Below are 19,560 nucleotides of genomic sequence, written 5' to 3'. Positions count from 1 at the left end.
TTCAGTTTTGTCGTCTGCTTTTGAAAATGTGGATGGACTTCTTTTCTAAGATTTTCTTCTTTCTGTTTCTAGGTGAGTAGCTATTTTTTTAAATATATTTTATTGCTTTATGTTTTTAAACTCAGCTGAACCATATTTTTTTTTTTATAAATTAACTGCTTTATGTCTTGTGTAAATCAGCCGCCTCATGAATGCGTTTTTATATCTTTATTCGCAATTTAATAATATTCAGGCTGAAAGAAATGAGTAATATCGACAAAAATGACTTTGTTAGGAATTTCTTTCGAGAGACCCCACACTCTCGCGAGAGGCTTCACACTATTGCGAGAGGCCTCACACTATTGCGTGAGGCCTCGCACGCTCGTTGGTAACATGTAAATCACAGAAAAAGCATATGGTTTAGCTATGCCAACATGCATACGGAAAAAAACATTGCTTGTAAGTTTTATTATAGCTCTATATAGGAATGAGTAATTTGGTTTTTAAGAAAAGCTCACCGAACAAGAATCAGACAGGGCCAACAGACAAGTATAGAAGGCTGGTTCCGGACGGCCAGTAATCCGTCGGCAACATGTCTGCTGTCAACGACCTCTTTGATTGATATCGTTGTTATTGAATTATTGATTTCCATTCACAAATTTGTTCAAAGAATTTTGATTTAGTGCATCTCGACAGAGATTTAAAAAAAGTGACAAAAGGGTTACCTTCATCAAAACCAATATAATATGAATGGAACAACTGAACTGTCCTCCCCTAATTAAGCTTGTATGTGTTCCGGTGAACATATGCATTATTACTGAGTGTGAGTTAATGAATGTTACCTGTTTCATATGTGTATAACACTTTAAAGCTGTTGACAGACGGACGACCGTTTTGGATGTTTGTTTCCCCAAATTGACAAGACATCATACAACTTAGTTCAACTTACCCCGCTTTACTGCATTTAGGGATTGCCAAGCTAAAATAGGTTTGAAAAATACTTTTCGGACGCAGCGGTCCAAAGGTAGCACTTTACCGCTCAAACAAGAGAGGCTTCTGAAACTGGAGCGGTTTTTATGTCTTGTGCACAGTTACTAACAGTCTACAGGAAGAGTGGTCAAATGGGTTAGCGATTTTTGCTGTACGTTAGTTTAATGCATAAAAACGAATCACCTCTATCGACTTTTCACATTTTTGTGCTCCCCCTCCCCCCCCCCCCCACAATTTTTTTTGGGGGGGGCGGTGGGGGGGGGGGTGGGGAGGGGGGGTGGGGGAGCGAGTATGGCGATTAGAGTTACCCTTGTCCGTCCGTCACTATTTTTGGTCGTGCATACTGGTGTTTAAATTAGAATTTCACAACCAACCAAAGTTATGGCTCTATACTTCGTCAAAAATGTCCGTCCGTCCGTACCGAATTTGTGTCATGCCAAATCTCAAAAAGTATTTCAACCCAGAGTCAGCAAAGCTCACAAGATTGTCATTCAGCATGTGAAGTTGTGCATCTTATGTTTTCATTGGTTTCATTCAGTCAGAACAGAGTTATGACCCTTTACTTAGTTAAAAATATGCACAAAAATGTGTCGCATGTACCTAAAAAGTATCTGACCTAGGATTATAAAACATTATAGTAATATTATTTAGCATGTGAAAGTTGTGCACCTGGGTTTCTGTTTGAGATTTCACTCAGTTAGACCAGAGTTATGACCTTTGACTTTGTCAAAAATATACATATCAAGTTTTTAATGGTTCCATATGGAAAGCCATAGCTGTCTTTAGATGTTGATATAGCACGTTATGCGTACTTATATCAGCACATCAAGTGCGTTTATTTAAGAATTAAATGCTATTTTTTGAGCGTTTATACAGGTATAACCGCATTGCGACTTCTTGCAAATCCATAGATCGCGCTAGCTGAATGTAAGAACTTTCAGTCATTTTTCCTAGATATAAGTTTGATATTAATTTATATGTTATATCATAAACTTGTGGTTCAGCTGTCAAGACAATTTGCATTCCTTTCACCGATGCTTTGCCTCAAAATCAGCAACGTATTCTTTAAGGGCACTTTTCAATAGGACTTCTCTTTGTTTATACGTTCTGTGACTTGTTTTCCTTGGGGACGCCATTTTGTGTGCTTATGAGTATAATTATATCCCTAGCTTCACATTCTTTTCTTCACCACTGGTCTTAAAAGTCATAAATTACAGCTGTTAAATGAAACTGACAAGCAAACTTGTAGGAAAAAAATAGGACCTGTTTTATTCTTGTTAATAAATATTCATTAGTTTTGATCTAAACACTTCGACTGTCTGGCACGCGAACAAATCTGACAGTCCTTCCCAATATTCAACATCTCTGATTTAAATTTATACCCCATACAGCAGCGTAAGTTAAACCAGATGAATAAATAAAGCTTCTATGGTTATTTTTTGTAAGTTTATTTGTTCAAGAAAAGTGTCCTAAATCTTTTTTTTCCCAAAATGGCACAAGAGCACATTTATTTGCCATTGGTTGACCGACGACAATAAAGTGGTTACTAGTACGCAGAAAATAGTTCCTCTGATTGATGGTGAATATTCATGATGTTTTGAGTGAAAGACATGCAATAAATGGCATAATTCGATAGATGAGATATGAAATAGCAGGTACATGTACAATTTGACAGAATGAGAGTGGCAGAATATCATAAAAAGACTTTTTGATAGGATCAGTTTTGCCCGATTGCGATCATTTAGAGACTATTCTTCATACGCATGCAATTTGGTTTAAGATGGTGGGGGAAAAAAGAGAAGGTCAAGGTACAATAGTACTAAATAGGTAAATATCGGATAATGGCGGAAAAGAAACAATTCTCATTTTTTTCCAAGTTAAGAGCATTTTCAATGTTTTTAATTAAGCAGTGAGGAACTATTCTTGACATTTTAGTAGTATATCAAGGAGACTGTTTGCATTTAATATGGCGGCGGTAACCGCCAAAATTAGTAAATAAACAATCCATTGCATAAAAAAGTCATCCATGCAGTGCATTTCAACGTCGTCTAGTCTAGAAACACCATCCCGACCAATATAATTGCAATCAAACGGCATTGTATTGAACCAATAAATACAAAACTTCATTCCACATATAAACAGGAACGCTGCATTGCGAAAAACGTGTCTTGAATGCACCGTAATATGAAACATCCAGTAAGCATTAGACGGCGCCCCCCAAGCTTTAATTAATCGTTTTTGGGGGGGGGGGGGAGGGGGGGGTTGGGAAGGATAGAGGGAGGGGAGGGGCGGGTGGTTTGTGGGGGGGGGGGTGGGGGGGGGGGGGGGGGCGGGGGGGGGAGGGGGGGGGGGGCGAACTCATGTTGCGTTTAAACGTCTTCGTATTGGACGTGCATGGCAATCCAGTTTTATACACCGCTCTTATTAAATAAAGCGGTTTTTCAATATGCATTAGACGGCGTCAAGTGTAATAAATCATTTCATTTTACACTGCACGTACTCATGTTTATGTTAAATAAACGGCTTCACATTGAGCTGCATGGATTATATTTTGATGGATGAAATCAAATTACGGTTTCATCGCAATAAGTTTTTTCAATGCATCGTTCCATGTTTAAATGGATGGATGAAGTTTGTATTAAATGGTTTTCAAAATACAATGCGTTGAATGCAAAAATATTGAACGGGAAATAGTTTAGACTAGACGGCGTTGAATGCACTGCAACTGACCTGCCTTGATTTATGAATGGATTTTAATATTTAGCTAATTTTTGTGTTTTTGGCGGTAACCTCCGCCATAAATTTATAGAAATATTAACGAATCCTGTTTCGTGCCACTTAAAATTGTCTCCATCGGCCAACACCGCGACAACTCTATAATAACGCGTTGTCGCCTTGGTCCGAAAACATACTTACAGCGAGATTTAACAATCCTCGCGAGGTAAGAGGGCGACAATTATCGTCTTAATAGTCGCTTGTTTTTTTTTAAACCTCGCATTCGTGAATTTGAAATCCAATATACTAATAAGTTTTACGAGAATTAAGTAAAAACACGCATTGTCGCATGTCGCATTTGTCGCCCGGTGATTGGATTATTTCATACTACAGCAAACAGCACCGTTGGTGAAATTTTCTGCTACAAACACCGTTTGACAAAGGGAAACTAACTAAAAACTACGGAATCCGTTAGTGTCCCATTCAATGCCGACGACATATTGACTAAAAAACGAGTATGAAAACAATTTATCTACACGCCATCGAAAAATTTGCTGAACTTTTTCAATTTTTGCTTTAAATATTAGCCTGAATTACAAATAAGGAAAAGTGCTATTATAACTATTTATTTGGGTAAATAACAGCAAATAAACTTTTTTATATAGAAAAAGCACTATCTGAAAGTCCTGTAGTCAAAAAGACAATATTTCTGTTCCTTCGTCGTATAATCCGTACATTTTTCCGTGCGGAAAAATCCGTGTTTTTTCAATAACCTTTAACCTTGCTGGACAAGATTGATTCTGCCTTTACGATCAGTGTTAGATCATGATCAACCATCATATCCGTGACAAGTTTGATCATGAATCTGCACTGTTCGCCTTCAGTAAGTATTCTTTTTGGATAGCACCCGGTTTGTAACAGTTTATATTTTAATGGTACAGTCCCCAATTGAAATGATGGACAAGTTCATTATAGAATTTAGAAGCAGGTTAAGTGTTAACTTCAAATAAATGTCTAAAATGTCCAAACACGAGATGTTTTTATGAAATAACTTCTATAATTAAATGAAATATTGTCTAAACAGACATGTAATTTGTATATTTTGACACAAACAACGGGCTACGTCGTGGGGACAGTCCTAAACATGTACCATTTTTCGTGAAAAAAGCACACTTCATCCTAATTAAATATAGGGATAGGTCCTTGTCCAGGGGAGCTCATATTCTTCATAAACCGTGATGTCCTAATTTGCTAAATAAATGATACCTTAATGCAAAGGGCAAGCCGTAACTATAGAAACAGGCCAATTTTTGTTCAAATCCGTCGGCCTAGGGTCAAGGTCCATAGGTTAAATTTTCGGTAATATCTCAAAATATGAACTTTTTAGAGCAGTCAAGGCAGCACTATCTTCACCTGATCCAAACGACAACCATTTGATCAATTCCCACGGCTTCCCGGATGGACCAGCTCAGGTCTTTTGCCAGCACCCCTAAACCCATAAAACAAGTTTGGTCATTTACTGATACCTGTCCTGATGCTCTGATGGCATTATATGGACTTGTAAGTAGCTTAAATGTAAAGCTAAGTTACCTAACCAACATATTCATAAAAGGAATAGGTTGATACCGCGGTATTAAGATCTCGAATCAGCGGTCAAAATCTAACCTAGTGTCCATTATAACAATAACGTACCACCATGTACTACCATTCCCCTTACACAAATGGCACACCCAAGTACTTTCCACATGGTCTTCAAACAAAGGATTAAACTTGAATTCCCTGAACAAAAAAATCGAGACAATTTTTTTTATATTAAGTGTTACCTTGTTGTAATATTGTTTTAAAAAAAATATATTTTGGGTCTCCGATTTTTGTTGTTGTTTCTTTTTTTCTTGCAAGAAAAACGAGTATTAATCTATTTCTCGACGAACTGCCTTCAAAAAAATAAAATAATTACCCTAAACTAATATACAGGGGAGGTGGGGGGTATGGTAATGTTTTTTTGGGGTGGGTATTTAAATAAACCTTTGAAAAAATGCGAAAAAATAAAGTTTGGTGGTAATAAAAAATATTATTAGTGGTGCTAGGCAAAAATCAATGGGAAAAATCAAATTCTGGTCGGTTATATATTTTTTAGTCCAGTGCTGCTGACATATCATTATAATTACAATACAATGTAGATAACTGTCGTACTACAAAATTAAGAACATAACACAAAATGAGGTCACAGGAAATAATTAGCAAGCTTAGCAAGCCCGGCGGCATAGCACGTGAAGTTGTCGGCCTAGCAGCCTATACATTAATTTGTACACTTATTGAGAAGTTCATTGGCACTTCAGAGATATATAAAGGCAACCATAGACATAAATCATGACCTGCACGCTGTTTATACGCACAGCGTTGCTCACCTGTCATCGAATGAATCTGCCATAACCGATGTTTAATGCATATTAATGTCTAATCGGTATAAATGAATAAAACTTTTAAAGCCTAGCGCTCAAGCAATTTGAATACTGAACCTTAGTAAATCATACAATAAGCCACGCGAATCGCTTAACATAATAAATATGGAATTCCGTTAGGGGCCATTCCCTTGACTGTGTTTGATCTGAAATGCGATACTTTGGTAGTACGATGATGAAAACGCGAAATCACCAAACTACTATAAACGAAAACGCGACAACACGATGATGATAACGCGATAATACAATACTACGATGGTGGACCAATATTCGCGATTTACCATCGTACCGTCGCGTTTCACCATTTCCGTTATCTCGTAGATATCGCGTTATCCATCATCGTGTTGTCGCGGTTTTCGTTATCGTAGTCCGCGTACAGACAGGGAGAACGTTCCTTATATACGTCGCGGTTTGTATCCGTCTGGTGAACAGAATGGCCGGGTAGCTGATTTTAAAGTTCCATGCCACAAAAAATGTGCAATTGATATATTATTTATGTCTACAAATGGAAATGAAATATAATGTAAATATAATAAATGAAACTATTTTATTTCGCCGGGGGGTGGTTTCATACGAAATGAACGAACAGAATAAGATCGGCAAATTAAACCATGGATTTGCCGATCCAATCTGTCGTTCATTTCGCATGAACACCGAAAAAAAAATCATTTCATTTCTTAAAAATACTCTGATAAACGTCAGAAACAACAAAATACAAAATGTCGTAAAAAGACGGTCGCAGAACACATGACGCGTAAATGCCTCTCAAGAAATACTCTGTGTACACGCACAAAAACTGGAGCATAGCAGAACAGATACCGTGCCATTTAAAATCGGGAGATAACATTGTTTTGCTCGACATATAAAAGAAATAAAATTTGGATACTTGACAGCATGTACTAAGATTTTGAAAATCAATTCTGGATACTGCCAAAAAGAACTCAATTAATATGGAATCAGGGTGTGAAATGATCGGGGATGATGTGGGGGTGCGAAACAAGAGGCGAAAGGGATGTGGGCTAGGGGTCGTATGTGATCTGTCCTCGATGAGGGCTAGTGGAGCATAGTATATGTGAGGGACGAGAGGCACAGGATGCAAGTGTGATCTTGTACGGATCATAACATTGGCCGGAAAAAGTGACATGCATATATATTATTGAAAAGGTCAAATGCAACACTTTTTTACGCAAATGACGTCGAAACTGAAATATCTTACAAATTTATTTTACGTAAAATTAGCAAACAAAAATAGGGGGCTACCGACTTCGTTTTTGAGATTGTCATAAATTTTCCCCTATCCCCCTTTTATTCTTGCATTTTTCTGACATAAAAAATCATAAGAAAATCATGTGACAAATCATAAAACCACTTTTACCAGAAATTTTTTAGGCACCGTTGGCCACGTAAAATGTCGCAACGCCGCTAAATGTCGCACCACCGTTATAATGTCGCAAGGTATGACGTTTAAAATTCGCAACCACCGCTAAATGTCGCAAACTCGTCTTCCGCTAAAATGTCGCACCTTTAACGTGTAAATTTCGCAAAAATATGCCCACCGTTATATGTCGCAACACCAACTGCTACTGTCGCACTATGACACTATGACTATCAATTCCTTGTGTAATATAAACTTTTTTTGAAGGAAGAAAAATTAACAGGGATTATGTAAAACCAATAAATTATCTTAATGATAAGTGTTGTTACGTATAGTCAACAAGCGGCCTTGTGGCCCAGAATCGCTCAACTGAGTTCCACCTTGTTTGAACAGTCACGCAAGAAAAATATTTATTATTTTGGTAATAGTAGTAGTATAAGAATTGTTTGTGCGAGCTCAATCTGACCCCCCTGACCTATAACCCCTCGGTCCGAACTGACCAATGCCGGACAATTTAAAATTCCAGGTTTTAAACAGACTAAAAGTTTTAAAAGTTTAAATTTAAATACCATATGATATAGATGATTTTACAGAATAAAATATATTGTTTGAAAGAAAGAAAATTTACTGATAATATAAATCCACACTAATGTTACAGCAAAAAATGGGAAAAGATATGTTAATTGCACCTGCGCATCTTGTGAAAAAATGAAATCAAAGTTTGTTAAAGTACGGGGGTTAATTTAGATATTCACATAGCATTGTTACCTTTATTACACTAAGAAAGGTATAACACTTCCAGGATAATAATATTGTGGGCCAGGAAATCCCCTAATAATGGGCCCCCTGTCAATGAACTGGATGCAGTGTTATGGACCATGATTTATTGCTATGACAATATGTAAAAAAGGTTAATGTTATCAGCAAAATGCTTTCCAAAATAAATAAAACTAAATCAAAACATTTGGAAGAAAAGATTGCAAAACATTAGTTGTAAAACCTATAAACAAAACAAAATACAAACTTGGCTGGGACAAAAACAAAACGGAAAAGGTGGTAAGAGTATACCCCCGAATCACTGCACAAGCTACCTGCTGAGCGATGATTAGCAGAAGAATTTACACAAACCAATTAAAGAAAATTTAGAAACGAAGAAGTGATAGTATGAGATTGAGATGATACTTGGTCAGCTGATTTAGTTGACATGCAAGCTTTTATCAAAATATAATAAAGAGTAAAGTACTTGTTAACCGTTATTGATAATTTAGTAAATATGCTTGGTTATTCCAATTGAAGAATAAAACTGGAGAATCTGTTACTGAAGCATTTTAAAAAATAGTTTCTGAAGGACGATTACCAGTAAATTATGTGTAGAAGAGGAAAAGAATTTTATAATAAAAAAGTTTTGAATCATTTTGAATAAAAATAAGATTAACATTACCATACATTTAATGAAAGGAAATGCTTGTAGGTAAAAGAAAGATTAATAGAAGTTTTTAAAAGAATAATGTGGAAAAATATTTTTACAGCAAATAATACTTATAACTTATTAGATAATTTGCAGGATATGGTTATAAATATAACAACACAAAAATTCTAGTAAAAAAATGACACCAAAACCGAAGCTAGTATAAACTTAAATAAAGTACTGTTTACTTTAAATTTATATGTGATTTAAAGATACCAAGAGTAAAGCAAAATTTAAAATTGGTGATCGGTTCGCTTAAGTAAACTTAAAAGACAGATTTTGCAAAAAGGATATACATCCAAAATTGGACAGAGGAAAATATTATAAAATTTATAAAATTAATAATACAAATCCCAGAACATACACTATAAAGGATTTAAATGGATGAAAATAATTTCAAGGTCATTTTATGAACAAGAACTTTTACCTCTACACAAGAAGTTTTTAGAATAGAAAAAGTTATTAGACAACTATAAGAAAAGAAAACAAGCTTAGTAAAATGGAAGGGTTTATAACGAAAAATTTAATAGTAGGGTACCATTAAGCGATCTTGAACAATTTAATTTAGAACTAAAAAGTTTAATTATATAAATGCGCAATAAAAATCTAATATCTAATAAAATGGAATAGAAACAATAGCTCAATTAATTATTCACTTAACAAACTAGCTGCTTGCTACAGACAAGTTATAAATTTTGTGGGAGAGTAAAATACTGGATGTATATATTACAGCATGGTATTTGTTTGGTGTTCAGCTTGCATTAGTACTTGTTCCAGCTATTCCTATATTTGTAAGCAGTTGCTGGCGCTGTTCCATCAGTAATTACCATATTTACTCAACAGACTAAAACTTTACGACAAAAATTTATTTTTAAAATCACATCATCATAAAATTAAAACACCTTTATAACAAAGCACGGATTGGAAAAGTAAATAAAGAAGGAATCCAAATAAAGTTATTCCAGGATATTTTTACAATACTATTAGAAATGCAGAAAGAAAAAAATTATTCAACACCTCTTGAAAATGCATCTGAAGGAATTTAAAAACTAACGGATATAAAAGTAAAAAAGAAGAAGAGCTGTATTAAATTTTTACGTGTGTTTTTTTAAAGATTTTTTTTCTATAAGTATATATATATGATGGTTAAATAGAAAGGTAATAGAATGATTATGCCAAAATTATCTAGCACTTTAGGAGAAATAATGAATCCAGAAAAAATTCATATAAAAAAGTTCTAAAAGAAGAAAATGTCCTATTAAATACGGATAAATCAATAGTTTAGCGATGATATAAAAATCATGTCAATGATAAATTACAAAATGATGATGATCCTTATCTTCGTAAAAAGAACTTTATTTGATTGGACATTGGTTGTCGATTAACTGAAGAAGAAAATGATGAAGATTATGTGGATTGTCCCAGACCAAAAAATATTCGAAACAATCCTAAAAAAGTAATTGCAACCGATTGTGACACTAATGAAGGAAAAACATATAAAACACTTAATGCAGCACCCCAAAGACCCTTTAATATTAATTCAGGGTATAATAACAATGTGCTGTCAAAGGAAAAAACCAATTTAAAAAGTGGAATATCAAAAACCAGCGGAAAAAAGATATAAATTTAAATATTTTCATTCATCTTAAAGATAAATTTAAAACTTTATTATTTTTATATATTTATAATTTAATTTATATTCCTTTTTTCCTAGTTATTTTATTTTTCTAAATATAATAAATAGAATGGAAATCGAGAGGATCTTCAAAACATTATTATAAAAATTTGAAATTAAAATTACATATAGACAAGATCCAAAGAACAATTATAATTTAACCTATAAACGACTCTTATGAAATACTTAAATCTGAAACTTAAAACTTTAAAAGGTATAAAAATAAACGTTGTTTTAAAAATAACATTTGCAAAAATGGATATAACTTGATACAATATATAAATCAGCTTATTTTCAATCAAAGGCCTTTTAGAACAATTTATTAACACAAATAAATAAAAAAAAACTTTACATCAAGATTTTGATGAAAATAATAAATATAATTGGGTAATTGGATTTCAGAAGGAAGTGGCTGGAGAATAGAATCAGTTGAATGCTCATTATATAATAGAAATAATATAGTCCATTGGCCTGCTTCAAGTTATTTAGAATTACCAAAAACCATTACAAAATTCAATGAAAGGATTAATAAATAAAAAGAATGATGATAACGAATGTTTTAGATGGTTACATTTAGCTTACAAAATTCCTGTAACAAAAAATTCTGAAAGAGTTTTCAAAATATAAAAAACATATAAACGATCTTGATTATACGGAATTAAATTTTCCTGTACATTCAAATCAAATAACCTAAAATAGAAGTTTAAAATTAAATATCATTTAATATATTTGGTTATGACGACAATAGTAATTATCCCTTTGGAACATATCAAAATGGTCAATACGAAGAACACTGTGCATGTTCACATTACTAATTATAAATAAATGGCGACTTGTACATCACCAGAGACCCCAGTTCATCATTATGTTGGATAAAAGACTTTAATAGTATTAAATGAATAACAAAACAAAAATACAAACAAGAACATTTTTGTAAAAGTTGCTTACCACATTTTACTCAAGAAAGAATATTAAAAAGAACATATTCCAAATTGTTTAGCTATTAATGGTACCCCAAGGTGTAAAAATGCCAAAAGAGGGAAGGGGTGGTTATGGGTGTGAGTAAAGTACAATTAAAAAATTATCATAAAGGTTTAGCAGTACCCTTGATAGTAATATATGCTTATTTTGAATCAATAACTAAAAAATTTTAACTCTTTTAACCAACAACTGAATCCTTCATTTACTGACCAAATCAAAATCAATAGATTGTGGATGCGGACCCCGGCTTATAAAGTTGAATTGTATTTTTATGAATAACAGTTATACAAAACCAACCCCATTTAAAGAGGTCCTAATGCAGTTTATAAGTTTATTGAAAAAATGCTTGTAGGAAGAGGAATATTGTAAAGAAATATTTAAAGAACTTTTTAACAACGAACTAAGAATGTCTAAAAATGCTCAACCGAATTTAAAAAACAAAAGTTTTGTCATATCCGTGAAAAAGAATATATAGAAGGTGAAGTGCCATTACGTGACCATTGTCATATAACAGGAAATTCAAGAGGAAGTGACGCACTCAGAATGTATATTAATTTTAAACTATCACATAAAATTCCTGTTATTTTCATAATTTAAGAGTTATGACGGTCAATTTTTATTATGCAACAAATAGGAAAAATTTAAAAAAGAAATTAATGTTATTCCTAACAATATGGACAAGATATATGGCTTTTATGATTCTGTCTTGTCCTTTATTGATTCATTCCCAATTTATGTCCTCAATCATTGGATAACATAGTAAAAAAAATTCCAGAATTTTAAATATTTATCTCAATAATTTGATAAAATATAGAATTATTAAAAAACAAAAGGTGTTTATCCATATGATTATGGATTCATTTAAAAAATTCAAGAAACAAAATTAACCTTCTAAAGAAGAGTTTTATTCAATTTAAATGAAACACATATATCTGACAACGAATATGAAACATTGCTAAAAAATCTGAAAAAATTTAAAATTACAACAATGGGAGAATATCATGATCTATATTGTAAAAACTGACGTATTACTTATAAGCTGATTATTTGAAAATTTTAGAAAAACTAGTTTAGAGTACTACAAAATTAGATTCCTTGTCATTATTTTAGTAGTCCTGGTTAGCTTGGGAATGCAATGTTAAAAAAGACTGGAATTAAGTTAGATTTAATAACTTATAATGATATGTATCTTATTATTGAAAAGGGACTGAGAGGAGGAATAAGTTATATTTCAACAGATACAGTAAAGCAACAATAAATATATGAAATATTACAAAAATCCAAAAGAAGAAAAGCAAATACATTATGTACCTTGACGCCAAAAACCTTTACGGTTTGGCTATGTGTCCCAACCTTTACCCTCTAGGAAACTTTAAATTTATATCCGAAAAAGCATTTTAAGAAATTAATTGCAAAAGGTAAAACTAACTTTATAGTTGAAATGTGATCTTGAATATCCAAAAGAATTACATAAAACCCACAATGATTATCCTTTAGCTCCTGAAAAAATTAAAAATGGACCAGATCAATGGCTTATTTCTGATTATGTAAAAAATAATAAAACAGAATTTGAAATAGAAAAGTAATGTAAAGAAGTTGGTTCCAACTTTAATGAAAAAACTAAATTATGTATTTCATAAAAAATCTTGAACTAAATACACAATTAGGTTAAAAGAAACAAAATATACATAAAATATTAACTTTTGACGAAAGTCCTTGGTTAAAAAGTATATTGATTTTTAATACTCCAAAAAAGATCTAAACAAAAAATTCATTTGAAAAGGACATTTTTTAAGTTAATGAACAATTCTGAATTCGGTAAGACGATTTGAGAATTACGATAATAGGGTTAATATTAAATTAACACATGATGAAAATATTTTTATTAAAATACATAGCCCAAACCTTCATTTGATAGTCCAACGATGTTTAACTCTAACCTGTTTGGTATTCATAAATAATAGAAAGTTTTATATTAAAACAGACCTTGTTATGTTGAATTGCCATTCTAGATTTTCAAAAGTATTATAATGTAATTATTTTCGGATATAATTATATTATGGAAAAGTAACAAAAGTTAATTGTAAATTATTGGTTTACTTGACACTGATTCATATGTTATGAAATAAAAACCAAAGATGCGTATCAAGACTTTTATAAGGACAAAGATTAATTTGATAATAGTGATTACGAAAACAACTCAAAATTTTATTTCGACAATAATAAAAAAGTAAGGGGGGGGGGGGGGAAAATTTAAAGATGAAGCTCTGGTGTAGTAATTGTTGAATTTTGTCGATTAAGAAGTAAAATGTATACTTATTTATTAGAAAAACGACGTAACATTAAAAAATGTAAAGGAATTAAAAAACTTGTTTGTAAGTAAAACAATAGTTCATAAAAATTATAAATATCTTTGTTTAATTCAACCCATAAGTAATCACACCTTTAAAAGTTATTCGTTCTGATAACACAATTCTTTCCATTATGTTATAAATAAAACATCTTTATCATGTTATGATGATAAAAGATATATTCCTTGACAATGGAATTGATACATTAGCTTAATCTTAAATTAATTAAAGTTTTATTAACGTTTTTATTAAAGTTTTTATTAAAGTTTTAAAACTTTAGTTTTAATTAAATTATAGAACCATAAATTGTTAACTGAATATTCATAACGTTTACAGAATTAATATAAATAACATCATTATTTTAAATTCATTTGCATAATTTAATAGAAAAAGATTTCATTTTTTCTGTTTATTTTTTACATTATAACTTTGAAGAATAACATTTTCTTATTTTTTAATTGTAATTTAGCTTCTCCTTTATCTAATTTAATTGCACAACAAGAAATAATCAGATGCAATTAAAATTACTTGTTACATTATTACCTTATTGAACTAAACCAGGACTAGCATTTACAGTTTTCTCATTGAAATAATCCACTATCATTATCTTGGGTATAACTTGTTAAAAACAATGGAGGTTTTTTTATTAATTGCCTTTCTATTTTATTTACTTTTTCGATATATTATTAAATATTCCCTTATTATAAATTAATAAATTCCAGTTAAATTTCAGTTAAATAAATGCCTATTAAGTGTGAACATACGTTATAAAAGTTAGTTCATTTACTCTTAGATTATTAATTTTAGTATTTTATACAATAAAACATACAACGGTACTTATCTTGGTTAACATTTTAATGAAAAATAAACAATAATATCCGCCAAAGCATCCTTGTTTTGTCTTGATATGAAAATTGTTGTATTTTACATTTGGGTATATACTTAATTACTTCTTCGCGGAGGAAGTCCAAATGGATCGAAATAAAAAGCATTTCTCAAGAAAACCCTGGATTTATCAAAATTACATATTATTTAATAACAAACCCAATGTGTTTCCAGGACCAACAGAGTCCTCCAAATTAATAATCCACACTCGTCCTTTTCTTTTATTTTAGTAAAATTATTTTCTACTAAACACACCCCCTAAAGTTTTTAATTTTTAATGTTTTACCATTTTACAATTTTCAAAGTTAGATATGGTTAGTTTATAAATTTATTATTTTTTTTTACTATAGGAATTTCGTCTGTAAGTACTTCGTTGTGAATCACTCTGTTAATCCCTAACCACACATTAACAAAGATTGTGTAATCAAAGTACTTCCTAGACTAGCAGCCCAGCATACCCACAAACCCACCGTCATGTTATGTTTTTTTGTGTTAATTTAATCACTCCAGATCCCAACAAATTGCTTTCTATGATTAGGTTGAAAAAATGTGAATATCATAATGTCCTCTTATCATTAGCAACTGAAATCATACCATTTCCAAGAATTTAACATACCCAGTACTGGCTATCCCGGACAAAAGCACCAATGCCTAAGGGCTAATATTTTTGGAGCTATATTTGCTGCCAATGAAGAATTGTTTTTCCTACCAAACCAGCCAAAGCTTGCCTAAAAAAAAAAAATCCACCATTTTGACCTTGACTGTACATTAGTTTTTTTGAAATTGTAATTTCTAATCCCTTATTATTTGCAACAGCCTTTTTAAATTTGATAATTGTGTTTTTTTTGTTAAAAGTAAAGGAAGTTTCCCACTAAAGTGTTCATGTGTTAATCTAAAAGTATGTGGAATTTTGTTGTGTAGGCTCGGGCTAAATTTTGCTTTTGTCCATCTGTAAGTTAATTTTTTAAATTCAATATTAATATGATGACATTATATATCATTTATAATTATTTTATTTAAAACAAAAACAAGTTCATTTCCCAATAGTATTTATTTCAACTGATTTCCTCAATAATAACATTGCGTAAACACGAATATTAGCAGCTGGTGGGAATATTTACTTTAGCTGTTAATGTAATATTTCCTTAGGATCGTCTGTAGTTTACTTCCTTTTATATTCCAAGTTAAAAATGAATAAATCCAAAATATTCATAAAAATTTGATCTATTTAAAAGACTTCCAGTAGTTTTGATATTATTGTTTAAATAAAAATTAATTACATCATCATATATTCTTGATATACTTTTGAATTCTGTTTCTGGATAAAAAACACCATTACCAACTTCAAGACGACAAGCGCTCAAAGTGCAATTTTCAATTGCTGCATTAATTTAAAATGTATCTAATAAATGTGGAATTTATTTTCTTATGAATACTTTTATCAGCCGATGTAAATAAACAATTTATCATGTTGAGGTTTTAATACACCAGCCGTTATTCTAAAGGTTATAATATTTGTATATGTAACAGTTGATTGCGTCCATCATTTTGCCTAAGGTTAAGACCATCTGCTATAGAAAATCTTTCAGTAGTAATTAATCACACCCAAATTCATTAAAATTTAAACGGGAAACCCATAGAATTAATTTGTTACAATTACTCTACCAGGCATCACATCAATAGCTCCTAAAAATTAATTCAACATCATCTGTCACTGAAGTGTTCTTTGAATTTGATTTGGAGGTAAAATATTAGTTCTAAACCCGAAAAAAATGAATAATTATTTTAATGAATATTAGCATTTACCTTCTTTATACCCGGATTAATACTACCTAGAAGCAAACCCTCGGAATAAAATCCAGCTTGATCTTCCTGCATCTCAGCAACAGCATAGTAACTAAATAACTAAACTCATATGTTCCAGTTGATTATTGCATAATCCTCATATAGTTGCAACCAAACTCTTTACATTTCTTACATTGTATAAATTATACAATCAAAAACAATTTTTCATTTTGTTATAAACCACTAACTGATCACATAGATTAAAATGAAGCTGCATTTATTATTAAAAGCAATTTGATTATCATCTCCATCAGCACCATAATTATATACCAATTAGCAGTTTATTTACTTAAAACTTACTTCAAAATAAGCATTAAACCAATCACAATATGAACCTTCAATCCGTTAAATGTACAGTGATTCCGTTTATTTAGTTGATTCACATTATTTCCCAGACAGATATTAAGGCTGTATCTAAATTGCTAGAGTTAGTTCGATCTTTCGCAATATTCTTTTGTTCTAAACAATATTAAATTATATATTATTTTTTTTTTATTTTTATTTTTTATTATTTATAAATTAATCAGATAATACGTTTTTGTTGAGCAAAGTCCAGATCCTGACAATATTCCTATTTAATCTCATATGAATATCCTCCTCATTATCAATATTTTTATTATTTTTATAATTTCATTTCTTGTAAATCTTAGACAATTAAATTACCACTGCCGGAGGGCAGGTTAATTTTTAAATTTTTTCAACATTTTAGCTGCAGCCAAATTTCCCAACTTCTGTTCCAACCTTTTTGTTTCCACTTACTAACGCGGCTTTTCCCTGCTGTTTATCCAGAGCTTTTTTTTCCAGCTGTGGCTAATTAAGATGCAAAATCCACTTGAAAACAATTTCGTTAAAGTTTCAAAGAAACCCGAACATGTAAATTTTCTTCTCCTGTGTGACATCAACATAAATACATATTCCTTTATTTTTCACATAAACTTTTCTTGAACATTAAATAAAACAAAATTTAAATTAATTTCTTTTAATATTAATGTAAAACAAGACTCAACCTCATTAAAATTAATTAATCTACCAAATATATCTGTAAATAATATATTCTTATTGAATTTATAATATTTTTATTAATTACAGATATCCAATCTTTGTGGGCTCTTTTGTAGAAGCGATAAGCTCTTAGTTAAATCTGCAGTACTTAAAGCATAGATAATATCCTGAAATTACCATCAACAAGTGAAATTATCAATAAGATCGCAATGAATGTAAAATGTAACCACAGAGTTAGTTCTTTTGGTGATTATTTTATGTTCCACCATTCAGTTTTGTCTAATTTTTTTTTCCTCAAATCCAAGCAAATGTCTGAAAATTGTAGTTATTTCCAAATCCAACTTAAAATTATCTGTAAAATGAAATCAAAATCTTAAAACTACAAAAATCAAATTCCAAACTATTGGAGCAAATTACAGATTTCTCCAAATTCATATCCATCATTACTTAGTAATGTTTCCCTAATATTAATTATTAATATCTTGTACCTGTAAGAAACCATTTGTAAATATAAAAACTTTCCAATCCTTACCATATGATAACGAATTCTTTTATTGTCATATTCATCACTAATATTATGCCAAGAATAGGTCATAGTGGTTAAATACTATCCCAACCCACAACGTAATTTTTTTTTTATCTACAAATAAAGAACTACTAAAATCTGATATCAAATCACTCGGAGAATTTTATTATCATTAACTGTTCAGAACTTAAATACCAAATTTTTTTGTTCCATTTACTATATAATTAAAAACTAAAGTTTTAAACTAAATCAAGAAAAAAATACTTTTTAAAAACCTTTTCATGTTCTTATTGAAAGAGTGAATTCAATTTTATGATAGTTTATCAATAATGCTAAATACCTTCATTTTTTTAGTTCTTCATATTTAATTCCAGCATCAATTGAACCACAAATTAATCCAACTCATTAACCAATTCTTTTGGATTACATGGACAAACGTCATAACCATGATTGCCGAGCATTGATGAATCACCCCTAATTCTTTTTTAAATTTCATAGATCTTTTATTGAAAGGAAAACCTGACTTTTCTGTTAATTCTTATGAATAATTTCGTTAATGAATTGAATGTTTTTTATTATGATATATCTTTTATTAAAACAAATCAATATAAATCATCCTCTACATTAAGTGTTAATTTACTTCTTTTCCAGTTATACTATCCTTAGCAAAAAATTTGTGTTGACCATAACGTTTAACTTTAAGTAATAATTAAATACCATATTGTCCCATTTGGTAAAACTTTTATATGGTTTATTACATTTTAATTCTTTTCATCATGTTCATAAAGAAGGACCCATACCAAGAATATAAATTTTAACCGGTCTTTGTACTTTAATATCAGTACGTCTTGATCAGTTTTTAAATCTTTTGCTTTTTCTCGTTTATTTGGATCTTTTGATATTGATTTGCAAGCTATAGACCATTAATTTTTTAATACTTCAGTAACATCATTTATTGTGTCTTTAAGATCGTCTTTATTTATTTTAACCGGATTGAATGTAAAATTGTCATATCAAAGGCCAAATATTTCATTCGGTTTTGGAATAAACATATTCTTCTAAAACATTATTAACCAAATCAGCATCCAAAAATATTGTATGTATTTACTTTGCTTTCGGTCTTTACATAACAAATTTCATGAAATTCTTCCGGTTCTCCAGTTGTATCATACTCACCTTCTTTTAATGGTTGTAATGGTTGTTGTAGTTCCGAGGTGGTATGATCTTCCAATATCTCTGCCAACCTTTTTAGATTTTCTATTTCATATATCTTATTCGCAAAACTTCCTGGAAGTAACGCTAAATT

The sequence above is a fragment of the Mercenaria mercenaria genome, chromosome 10 (genome assembly GCF_021730395.1).
Source record: "Mercenaria mercenaria strain notata chromosome 10, MADL_Memer_1, whole genome shotgun sequence".
NCBI classification, from domain to species: Eukaryota; Metazoa; Mollusca; class Bivalvia; order Venerida; family Veneridae; genus Mercenaria; species Mercenaria mercenaria.
This window is presented reverse-complemented; position numbering follows the sequence as displayed.